The sequence below is a fragment of the Coenobita brevimanus genome, chromosome 60 (assembly GCF_032717465.1).
Source record: "Coenobita brevimanus isolate Jiangsu-jjx chromosome 60, ASM3271746v2, whole genome shotgun sequence".
NCBI lineage: Eukaryota > Metazoa > Arthropoda > Malacostraca > Decapoda > Coenobitidae > Coenobita > Coenobita brevimanus.
The window spans coordinates 3,587,868-3,600,056 of record NC_137013.1 but is presented as its reverse complement, the minus strand read 5'-3'; positions in this window follow the sequence as shown (position 1 = coordinate 3,600,056).

Sequence of the window (12,189 nt, the reverse complement as noted above, 5' to 3'; positions counted from 1 at the left end):
GCGAAGTTGCTGTGTAGAAAGCTCGCCTAATACTATACCTTTTATACGTTTCACTTTCCTCTACTGGGTTATATTCCTTAACCTGTGTGAGGCTCTATATGTTTCTGTGCCCATAGAGGAATCTGTGAAGTAATGAGCCAAGGAGGAAAGTGACTGACATAACCTAAGTGTGAAGTAGAAGCAGAGAAACAGTAGGCAAACTTTTGTCGTTGACCAAAAGAGTGGAAACATAAAGGAATGAGTGTATCTTGCACAACAGTAAAAGAAAATGAAGTTAACGTAAAAGTCTAGTAACTTGTCTACCGTTGCATGTAAAATTTACAACTACGTACACTTGGTTTACAAATAACTGACAAGAGATGCACGGGATAAATTCAGCACAGGCATGGGAGTGAACACAGAATATGCATATGACGAAGTTTACACCTCTCCATACTTCATCTGTACAAACGCCAACGAGGGGAAATTATGGAATAATTATACTCTCATACTGAACCTGTAACTAGAATAGGACTCAAGTCAGGCCAAGATTGCTGATTCTTTACAATAATCACAGTTTTTATATCTGGATGAAGCTCTTCCACTTGAACCATTCAAGGCACTGAACTAAAAACACAAGGGACAATTTGCCTAGGTTATTGGTGGGATAGAGCAAAATATCTCGACAGCATACTTGAGGAGTGGAGGGAGTGTGACACATTTCTTCAAGTATTCTTTTACTACCAACCTCATGTACGTCAAGGGGAGCATGGATGTAGTTTATGTTACTGCTGATGGATGATTGTCTGGGAGACTCATATGAAACCTTTCTATAAAAAAAATAATAAAAATGATGAGGCGGTTGTTTAGACGGAGCATAGCGAACACTCCTCCCTATTAACCTTTCCCACCCCTGACCCACGTTCGTTCACCCTTCCCGCCTCTCTGACCACTATACTATAATCTAACTTCTCTCTCCTACAGTAAAATTCATCGACTGGATAGGAATCAAGGATACAATACACAGGCGGTGAAATAGAAGACACTGGTAGTATACGTTGGTATGTTGCAAATCAGGAGGAGGTCAAGATAAACTGAACACACGCTGCAACAGGATATCGTGGTTGCAGACAGTTCTTAGGAGCACGGTCCAGTGAGATACTAGACTTTGGTTAGGAAGAGGGTAAGACACAGACGGGGAAACAGATGACTGTGGTAGTAGACAATGGTTAGAAGGAAACAGAATAGAGGCAGCAGATACTAAATTGGGAGAAGGGTAGTAAAGATACAAGACAAAGAGAGTGAAACAGAATATAATGGCAGTAGGGAGTGGTTGGGAGGATGGTTGGACAGATACAATTCACGTTCGGTGGAAGAAACAATAGTGATAGTAAGCAGAGGAATGCTGTGCGCGGCCCTTAACCTTCCTCCCTTCACCCTTACCACTTCAACCCCTCCTACCCAGCACCCGCCCGCCCGTGACCTTGAAGCTTAGGGCCGGCCGAGACTACCACTCCCACCCACACTTCCAGCCAGAGGTAAACAGAGGAGAAAGTGGCTCGACCCCTCACACCAGCAGAGGGTGGGGCAGGAGAAAGCTGGGCCACGGGTTGTGTCAGTCTCAACCTGATCTGGAAACTGGGATATACCACCTGGTTTGCCGTAATGCCTGTTTCAACGCTCAGGGGCTCATATGACTCAGTCTCAGCTGAAGAAAATAGTCTGATGAGCTGGAATGGAATACTGAGGTTATTTGGCCATGGGGAGGTTTGTGGTACCTGCTTTAACAATCTGAGGCTTTCATATGCACTCTGAGCTGTATGTAATCCTCTGCCTTTAGCTACAGTAAAACAGTATAGTCGTCTGGCGTCAACTGGAATGAAATACTGGAGCTGTTTCGATCATAGGTGAGCATATGGTACAGTTATTAACACTCCCAGGCTCCTACATTCACGCTCAGCTGAATATAATCGTCTGCCTTTACCTGGAATAGAGCATTAGGAGTGTCGCGACCATGAAAAGGTTAATGACAACAAAACACTCAGACTCTATGCCTCACTCTCAGCTAATTAAAATCGTCTGACTGAATAGAACAGAGTTTTCGCTACCATGAGAGGATTAATAGGACATACTTTATATTAACACTCACAGCTTCCTATCCTCACTTCCATCTGAATTTAATCTCTACCGTTAGCTCGAAATGAATACAATGGTTGTCACGACCAAGAGAGGGTTCATGTGGCTTTAAATTGCCATATTAAATTCTGAATGTTGAACTATTACAAGTGATTTCCAGTAGACCACAGCACTAGTAAGAAAAATAAATGTGCTATCAGATGGATGTACAGCCGTAGTTGTCTTATTCTGCCATTTGGCTATGGGAAATAAGCTTCAACTGACGACGAACTTCTCCAGGTTAAAGGTGAACGAATTATAGAGATACACCACTTCGCCGTATTAGGTAGAGTGAGTACGGAAAACGTAAACAAGCTCCTGATATTTGACGATTATTTATAGAACTACTGTAATTGTTAGACGTGATTAGCTCGCAGTCTCACGTTACAGAAACAGCGGCAAGGCAGAAATTATAGCCAAACATTGCAATCTCGCCCACACCCTTGCTCTCTCATGTTTGGTAATACGGGTTTATGTCTATACCACCTTTTTCATTGATATCAGTGAGCGGTGGGTATGGGAATTTTGATATCTCGGCGATTATGGCGTCCCCCTTTGAAGTGTTCTTAATGCTGCAGGTGATTTTACGTTGCTAAGGAGAGCCGCCTTGTACTGATATTAATCGATGTCCTCCAGTTCGGAAAATCTAGCCAGCGCTGAATAAAATCGTTCTGAGGTTAGAGGAATGCATACACACACACACACACACACACACACACACACACACACACACACACACACACACGCAAAGAATGAAATAATGTCATCCTAACGTTTCCGTATGATGAATGAAAACTAGTTGTGGTAATGTTAGTCCACAACATTAATGCAGAGTTGTGTGTGTGTGTGTGTGTGTGTGTGTGTGTGTCTATCTGTCTATTCTTCTACTGCAGCTAAATTTCTCCGAGATGAATTTTATTGCGCCAGAAAAAATAAACAATTCTGTTCAGTTACTTATTTTTATATATATTTTTGTTGCCACCAAACAATTTCAGTCAGAGCAGAGGTCAAATGTAGCCTTAATATTTTCGTTACGAGAGGTCACGCTACAAGAGGATAAGAGAATATAATAGAGAGACGTTATCTTATTGAAAAGGTTTATTTGTAACTTTGTAAACTGTGACAATATACAAATAATGAGTAGATTTAACCCTTCAGTACAATATCGTATTTTCCGTCTACTATTTCCTCCAGACAATATTATTTATCTTAGAAAATAGCCACCCATATATAAAGGATAATGAAGGATGTATTTAACCCCTCTAGGCCAATTTTCTTCCTTAATCTCAATGAAACTGTGTGGCGATAGCAAGAATAATGTAAAAAACGTTATCTGATTATCGGGGTTATTTTTTCGTGTGTGTCATGTTTCTTTCACTAATTGCGTATTTGTTTTTTACTTAAACTCAATTATATGTGATTTTGTATACGTTTTTGTTTATATCTGATCTATCCAATCTGTTGGTGGTAAATGGGGTCATGGTGATTATGATGATGATGATGATTTTGATGAAATTGATTATGATTATGATGATAAGTGACAGGGATGATGATAATAATGGCAATGTTAAAGAGTATTTCCCTCACATTATTTTTTTCTACCACTGTCCTGGATGAGTCACCTGGCTGGAATTTAGGCTGAGGGCAAAGGGCAGAGAGAGAGAGAGAGAGAGAGAGAGACCCACTCATATTTTTCGTCTGTCAGTTAAGCTTTTCAAGATCATACAACAATAGTATTCTACTTCAGCAAACGCCTGAAAGTATTAGTATTAGTATCATTAACCCTGTCATGGTCGCCAATCTCTCATCTTTCTAATCCCACTAACGCCAGACAATTTTATCCAGCCAAAAGTCACAGAACCCTGGCAGTCTCAACCACCCTCAAGATGACGCCTCAATATTTGGGTCTTGCTTTCCGTAAACAATTATATTTTTTGATGGGAGACTTTTAGCATTGAGAATGAGACACTGCCATCTATAATCCCCTTCACTTTTATAGCATCTTCCTCTTCCATTTTAATTTCCTCTGGGATAGAAAAAGTTCTCAACCTTTTTCCTCTTCTTTTTATCAGTTTATTTTTTATCACATTGTCGTACGAGGTCCCATTAGTGAAACACTGCTTACACAATGGCAGTACATTCCCACATTCAGTTTTGCGGTACGGCATAATGGCACCGAACTAGACAGAGTTTGGCCATGTTTTTATTGCCTTTTTACTGAGTTAATGACATTATTACGCAGGTAAACATTATCTGCTTATTAAATATTTAGTGGTACAGCACGACACAGAATGATGTTAAGGTGTCGACCGGTTCATTATCTCTGTCAAACAAATTAGTATCAGTACTAATTCAGTAAAGCATTGTACCACACAGGCTATTTGACGTTAGTGACGTGGTAATGATTCATAAAACAAGTAGGTATTAATACGTTGTTACGACAGTGTGGTAATGTGGCACTATATTCTACTGACGAAAAATATAAAGTTTATGAGTATAATGTGGGCATGGGACGAGATATTTTCTCTCTCTCTCTCTCTTCAGCATCATTATGTGAATGTAATAAAAAAATAATTATAATTATCATTGATTTCGACAGGCTACAGTGTACCCCTGGAAACCCTTGTGGGTACTCCTGGTTGATCATGAACTCAGTTTGAGAACCAGTACACTGCACGATTTGATTCAGCCTGGGGGAGACCTCTCGTAGTGAAAGGGTCATTGATGAAAAAGGTGTTGCCGCCATGTCAAACACAGCAGCCAACGACGCCATTTACGAAATTTCCAGCGGAACACAGCTTACAGGATATCTATCACATCTCATGTCTTGCCCTGTCATTTGAGCTATTATATTACTCTTGTTCACTCGTATCCATTCTCACTTGAATCTTAACACTCAGGGTCTTATGATTCAGTCTTAAATCGTCTGACATTACCTGCAGTAGTTCCGACCATGTGCGGATAAATGGTGGCAGTATTAACATTCCCAGACCCTGTAAATCACTCAGCTGAATGAAATCATTTGCCATTGGTTGCTGTAAAACAAGCTGTCCCTACAGTGAGAGAAGGTTAAAAAAAAAATCATACCAGGTGAGAGAATAGTAAGAACAGATCACTGGACGGCATTTAAGGCTTGAATGTAAGGTTTTATCGATGACAGGTCCAGTTCAGTATATATTCAGTAACCTTTCTTGGAGGCAATAAGCGTGGAGTGAATCACGGTGAACGTGCACAAACTGCCACCCAGTGTGCAAGATATACCAGTCCAAAAATATCGCATATACGCTTCACGGATCCATTTCTGTATATTTTCAGATGTCTAATGCTTTTAATCCGTTCAGCTGGTGCGGGAGAGGGACACCTGGCGTTGGAAAGGGACGCCTTCATGTGGTGATGCCAATATACCTGGGCAGCTCAATTACCTGATTATGCAAACGTCCGTCATTTACTACCATCCACCCTGAAAGAACGGTGGTGGACTGGGAAGAGGGTAGCTTGAGCCGGCAGTTTACTGAGTTTGCAATTCAGATGAGCCTGGGCCGGTACAACACCATCTTCAACTTGAGCACGTCATTTACTACTACTCTTCCACTTGGGAGGGATCTCTAGAAGGGGGAAAAAAATTGTGAAAGCTAAACTCTCCCCCTCCCCCCAGTTCGATGTTTTCCCACTTCAATATAATAGCCTGGTAGCACGAAGAAAATGTAAAAGACGTCCTCCCTTTGAAGGAGTTATATGATATGCATGAACTGCTAATATTGCAGTATGGTTCACAGACTCCTCATTTTGTGCAATTACTGTTTCCATAACCCTGAAACAGCAGCCGACAACGTGTATCTTCAACTCTGGTTAAGTTCAGATGATTTTCTTCATCAAAGAGGACCAAACGTAATACAAGAGTTACCAGTCAACACTATGTACCCCCTCAGACGGTGAGAACCGGTAAGAACCCCAATAATCATAACTGTGCGATGTTTCACATTTGAGGCAGGTACTGCTTCTTGCCTCCTGTCTAATACAGGTTTGTTGCCAATATACTTGAGGGAACATTTGAGGATAGGAATTATCTTTAACAACTACATGGACTATAAAGAATTAGCAACTTTTTCCCTTTCTTCAGGAAATGTTGTGTAATTAGTGATATCAGATAGAGTGTATAGGGGAGAAATGGAAACTACCTGCAGTTAAGTTTAGAGAGAAAAAATATAGGAATATACAAAGCAACATTTATATATATATATATATATATATATATATATATATATATATATATATATATATATATATATATATATATATATATATATATATATGATATTGATATTGATATTTACTGTAATAAATATTGCTTTTTTTTTTTTTTTTTTTTTTTTTTTTTATGTGTCCGACTCTGGGCATAGGCTTACTACTTTCTTGGTGTGAATGAGTGGACTGTTTTTCCTAGTTTATAAACAGTTTGTTAATAATTACTGCAATTGCTTACTAACACTTGCTCATCCCTTTTAGCGTTCAAGGCAGCCTAGAGACTCTGAGTATTTTTAATCGAGTCCATCCAGCTCATGGAAATAGCTTATCAAATAAACTATTTATAACGTTGCACTTGTTTTTGCCTTCACAAATGTAGGTGTGACGGTGCCACAAGCAAACCGGTTGTCACCCTGCATATCTGGTCCCGATTACTGTCTTCCTTTACCACTCAGCATCAACACATCCTAGTTTAGCGTTACCTGAACACTCCAAAGACGTAACAGTTTTGGAACAGCTGCAACGCTACTTCTCGAGATCTACCTTAGATATGAACAGATGGTACAAAAAGTATATTTATGTATCCGTTAATGTATTATTATTGTTGTTAGTATTATATACTATCTATTATTATTATTATTATTATTGTTATTATTATTATTATTATAATTAGTAGTAGTAGTAGAAGTATTAATATTATAATTAATATTACTTTCATCATTTCCTTTTTAACATATGACTGTCTATAAAGGCAGTTTTAAAGTTACAGGACTGTTAACCTAAGGGCCTCATATGTTTCACGTTCTGTGAGGAAATTCAAGTTAAAACTCATTTTATTTATCAGTAGGGCACGATGCAGTTTCTTTCTTCCCACGGGGCTGGTGAGACCATTTGGGGAGGAAGGCAATACGGCTGGTAGAGTTGACTGAACTCCCATGACATCTCAGTGGGCGTTGGCAATACCGAGTGCGGGTAAATGGCAGTATCAGTTGCTTACTGCTTAATTTCTCACGATGAGGCCTTACGTGGACCCAGTGATCTCGACGCGTGTAGAAAGAAGGAGCCGAATGAGGGAGGAGGTTGGAGGGGGGTGAGAAGAGAGGAGGTAAGGAGAGCTGGTAGAGGGGGTGAGGTGGGAGGAGGAGGAGTGGGGATGGGGGGAGGAGGTGAAGGGGGTGAAGGAGGGGGAGGGGGAGGGGGTGAGAAGAGCAGAGGTGCAGGGTGTAGGGTTGAGGAGGGAGAGGGTAGAGGGCGGACGAGATGAGGGAGGTGAAAGGTGGAGGGGCCAAGTGGGATGTGGAGCAGGGGTGAGGCGAAGAGATGGGTGGTGGAGGGGGGAGGCGGAAGAGTGGAGGTGGACGATGGAGGGGAGAAGGCGGAGATGGAAGAAGGGGAGAGAGGAGGTAGGGTGGGGCGAGGTGCGGGCGGCGGCACTTAACCTTTAGCGACCTTGAACTGGCAGGGGTCGCGGCTCGGGCTGAGGGCGTGGGCTGGTCAAGGCGAGATTGAGTGAACTGGCCATAATGCAAGCAAGGTCTGTCGTAAATCAGTGAGAACACATTGGGTGGCTTAGTATCTTTAATAAGTTAACGTATTCTGTATTTCACTCTCGCCATCGTCTTGGTAGCACTGATATGATAGTATGGAGAAGCTGCTCCTTTATATAAGCATCCCTCAGTCCCCGCCCTATTACCCGAAAGGAGAATGGTGGACTGTGGAAGAAGGAAAACTTTGCCCTGCAGTCCACCGGGTTTACATTCAGACGAGCGTGGGGTTACAACGAGTAGCACCACCATCACTACTACTACTACTACTAATACTACTACTATATTTTTAATTTCCGAATGAATTTATACACCGTAAGTTTGGCATCTCGAACTCGAGGGGTTACGTGATAAAGGTCTATATAATTTTTTCCCTCAGGGGGCTGTCGCAAGCGGATAAAATCGTCTGGCAGCAGCAGGAGTAGAAGTGAAATTTTGTCCTTGGGCTGGAGAGGTTACACAAAGCGATAATATTTTTCGTATTACTGGATCACTAACAATCATCTAATATATTTAAAGAGTACGAAATCTGCCACAGATAATAAAGTATGCTGGAGAAACGGCTTTGTTGACCATTTCAGTGTATGGATCTTTCTCTATATGGCTTTGAAGATTTCGTAACTCCTCCTCCTTGTCGATTTATCTTGCACATTATTTCTCATTATCCTCTATTATGTTACTCATGCAATCCATGTTGACATTAAAAACGAATACATAACATACAAGAGAATGTTGAAGACTAAGTGGATTGTCAAGGAAGTGATGCTGCGATGCCTCTTGTCACCTAGAATACCGCCAAGGAGGCATATTTTCTCCTTGGTCCACACACAACTCCCTCAGGTTATGGAAATGTGATTAAATATACAATTTCTTTAATATATCTTTTGCTAATGCCTCATTTTTATCAGTATTCTCTACCAAGAGTTTTTCTTTTTTCTTTTTCTTTTTTTCTTATAAGATTTTCTTGTATTGGAGAGGTAAAATACAGACTTCATTAACTCTACTTGGTGCGAGGGTTGAAACACTCATGTAGCTGAATAAAATCGTGTATTATAAGCCTGATTAAAAGTATAAGTAAGTCATAGTAAAAGGATTAATAATTTGGTGGTGAAAGTTTTCTTTCCCAAATCACTAGATTGTGTGGTTGAAGTGTGCCTGGTTTATAACCAGCCTTTTGCAATATACGTTGTGTTGACGTCATAGGTCACTTGTACAGACAGTGCTACGTTCTAGTTCCAACGAACAAGAACAAGTAGTAATTATTGTACATAAGAATTAATAACATATAAGCGCATGCACGATCACAGTATTAACAACTAACTATTTAGGTATTATAACCATGTTAATGACTAACTTTTCGTTATTTAAATGGTGCTTGAAACACTGTTGGTTGTCAGGTAAGACTTATAGGTTTCCTCCTCTACATCCAACCCTGCGACTCAAAAAGTTCTGCCCTTCTCCGATGAGTTTACAATACAATATAAATGAGACAGGAGATATATATATATATATATATATATACATATATATATATATTTTTATATATATATATATATATATATATATATATATATATATATATATATATGTGTGTGTGTGTGTGTGTGTGTGTGTGTGTGTGTGTGTGTGTGTTCTTACCTAATTGTTCTTACCTAATTGTATCTTTACAGGAATGAGTCACGCTCGTACTGTCCCGTGTCTTAGACCATATTTATCGTACATATCCTTAAATTTGTGAATTGTTTTGGCACACACTATTTCATTCGGTAGTGCATTCCATTGATCAATTGCTCTGTTTGGGAAACTGAATTTCCTTACGTCTTTATCACCTCTCTTCTTATGCAGTTTTTGCAGTGTCCTCTTGCTGATGCTTCTCCATATGTTAAGTAATCATTTATGTCTATTTTCTCCTTTCCTGATATGCACTTATATAGCATTATCATGTCACCTCTTTTCCTTCTCTCCTATAGTGTTGGTAGATTCAGTTTATTTAGTCTTTCTTCGTAGCTTAGGTCCCTTAAGCTTGGTATCCATCTTGTAGCGGCCCTTTGAACTTTTTCAATCTTGTCTATATGCTTTTTTGAGATGAGGACTCCAGACTATTGATGCATATTCCAGGGTTGGTCTAATGAATGATGTTATTATCCTTCTTAGCATGTCTTCATTTATGTATGTGAATGCTATTCTCATATTTGCAAGCAGTGTATACATGTTCCGTACCTTCTCGCTGACGTGGTCAGCCGGAGATAGTCTGTTATTGATAATCACACCTAGGTCTTTCTCTCTTTCTGATGTGTATAGGGTTTTATTTCCTAACTTATAATCCCAATCAGGTCTTTTTCCACTTTTACCAAACTTGATTACATGACACTTGTCCACATTGAATTCCATTTGCCATGTACTACTCCATTCATGAAGTTTATTTAATTCTTCTTGTAGCTCCCTACAAGAGTCTGTGCTAGTAATTCTCCTTTGTATTTTTGCATCATCTGTGTGTGTGTGTGTGTGTGTGTGTGTGTGTGTGTGTGTGTAAAAGAGAGAGAGAGAGAGAGAGAGAGAGAGAGAGAGAGAGAGAGAGAGAGAGAGGAGTATGGTAACGTGAAGGAGCATGGTGTCATCATTTGAAAAAGTTCGATACTGCGGCAATACTCAGTGTCTACTGTATTCTCCCTTCAGCTATGACTGACGGCTTATTTATTTTACTGTGACCACTACCAGACACTTTTATTCGCCGCTAATAAACCTGCCGAGGTGGTAAAGCCCGAGCTTGAAAGTTTCACCCGCTGCCGCCAGAGGTCACTTTAATAGCTTGGTTGGTGAACTATTCGTTTGCTTTTACTGCCCATAGATGGCACTGCCGCCTAAACCCGTCCAGCGTTACCACACCTTGAAGCCCCGCCTACTTTATGAGGATGTATGCGTGGCGGACACACTGAGGTTGAACGGGGATATATTGTTGTACTCTTGGTACAGGAAATACGATGTTAAAGACGTCCACACTTGAAAGTACGTAAAAATGATGTGAGAGCAAAATTTATAAATTCTACCATATTCTACCATGGATTTGTTCTGGCAAATCGTTTTTTAGTAATTAGAAAAATATAAGAACCCAACCAACTGAAATACATTCTTTTTTTAGCGAATGGTCTCAGTACACTATTATACCTATATCCTTAAATGTTTAGCGAAGTTAATTCATTTATTCAGATTTTCTTGGGTATAAGGAGATAATCATGCATCAGAATCATACACTTTCGGTATTCAGTGATGTCTTCCAGTGACAGAATGTATTAGGTTATCCCTCTGAAGTTGTTTTCGGTAGTTCATTGTATGTGAAAAAGAGTAAAACATATGCACTGATAATGTATAACAGATTCAAAATAACTGGGGCCCCAACTGAGTGAATGTGCCCAAAACGAGTTACATTTTGACGGATGAGTTGCAAGCACCTCATGATTGTGACAGTGTTATTCGTAAAATATATATTTAATTACCTATGAAATGCCTTTTTTTTTTTTTAGACGAATGAAAGCTTACCATAATAACTGATAAAACAATAAATGAACACCGCTTTCGCCCAACATTCTTTCACCGCTGTCTTTATTGTCCCACCCGTTTTAATATCACCCTCGCCTATCTCCACCCACTCACCCATCTTCCACTGCAAGCATCATTTCCACACCAGCCCCATCATTACCAGAAACTGCAATTTCACTACCATCATCTCTCCATCACCACCATTGTCAGCCCTCCTCCATTATCATATCCTCCGTCATCACTACCCTCACCATCCATCCATCACTATCAACATTACTCCTCAACGTCTACCATACACCCTCTCACCACTACCATTACCATCCACCCATCACTACCATCAAGAGTTCTACACCTCTTCTACACACTCCAACATTACTTCATCACTGCTTAAACAACCATTACCATAATATCCCTCACCATTGCACTATTACCATCACCACTTCCTCTGTACTGATAAAATACCCATCTTTTCTACCACTGCTAACCTTCCCACTCTTTCTTATCATCTATTCGCTTCACCTTAACTTGGCCCAGATTTTCGTCCTTTTGCACTGTATTCCATTGAGCTCAGTGACAGAATAGGACAATACTAGGGCTGTGCATACTTTTCTGAGCACTCGTGACTATCATCGCTTCTAGTGTTAATCTCTTGTTACAACTCAGCGTCAGCATTCTCGATGGGAAGATGGCAATTTTGGGCCATGTTACA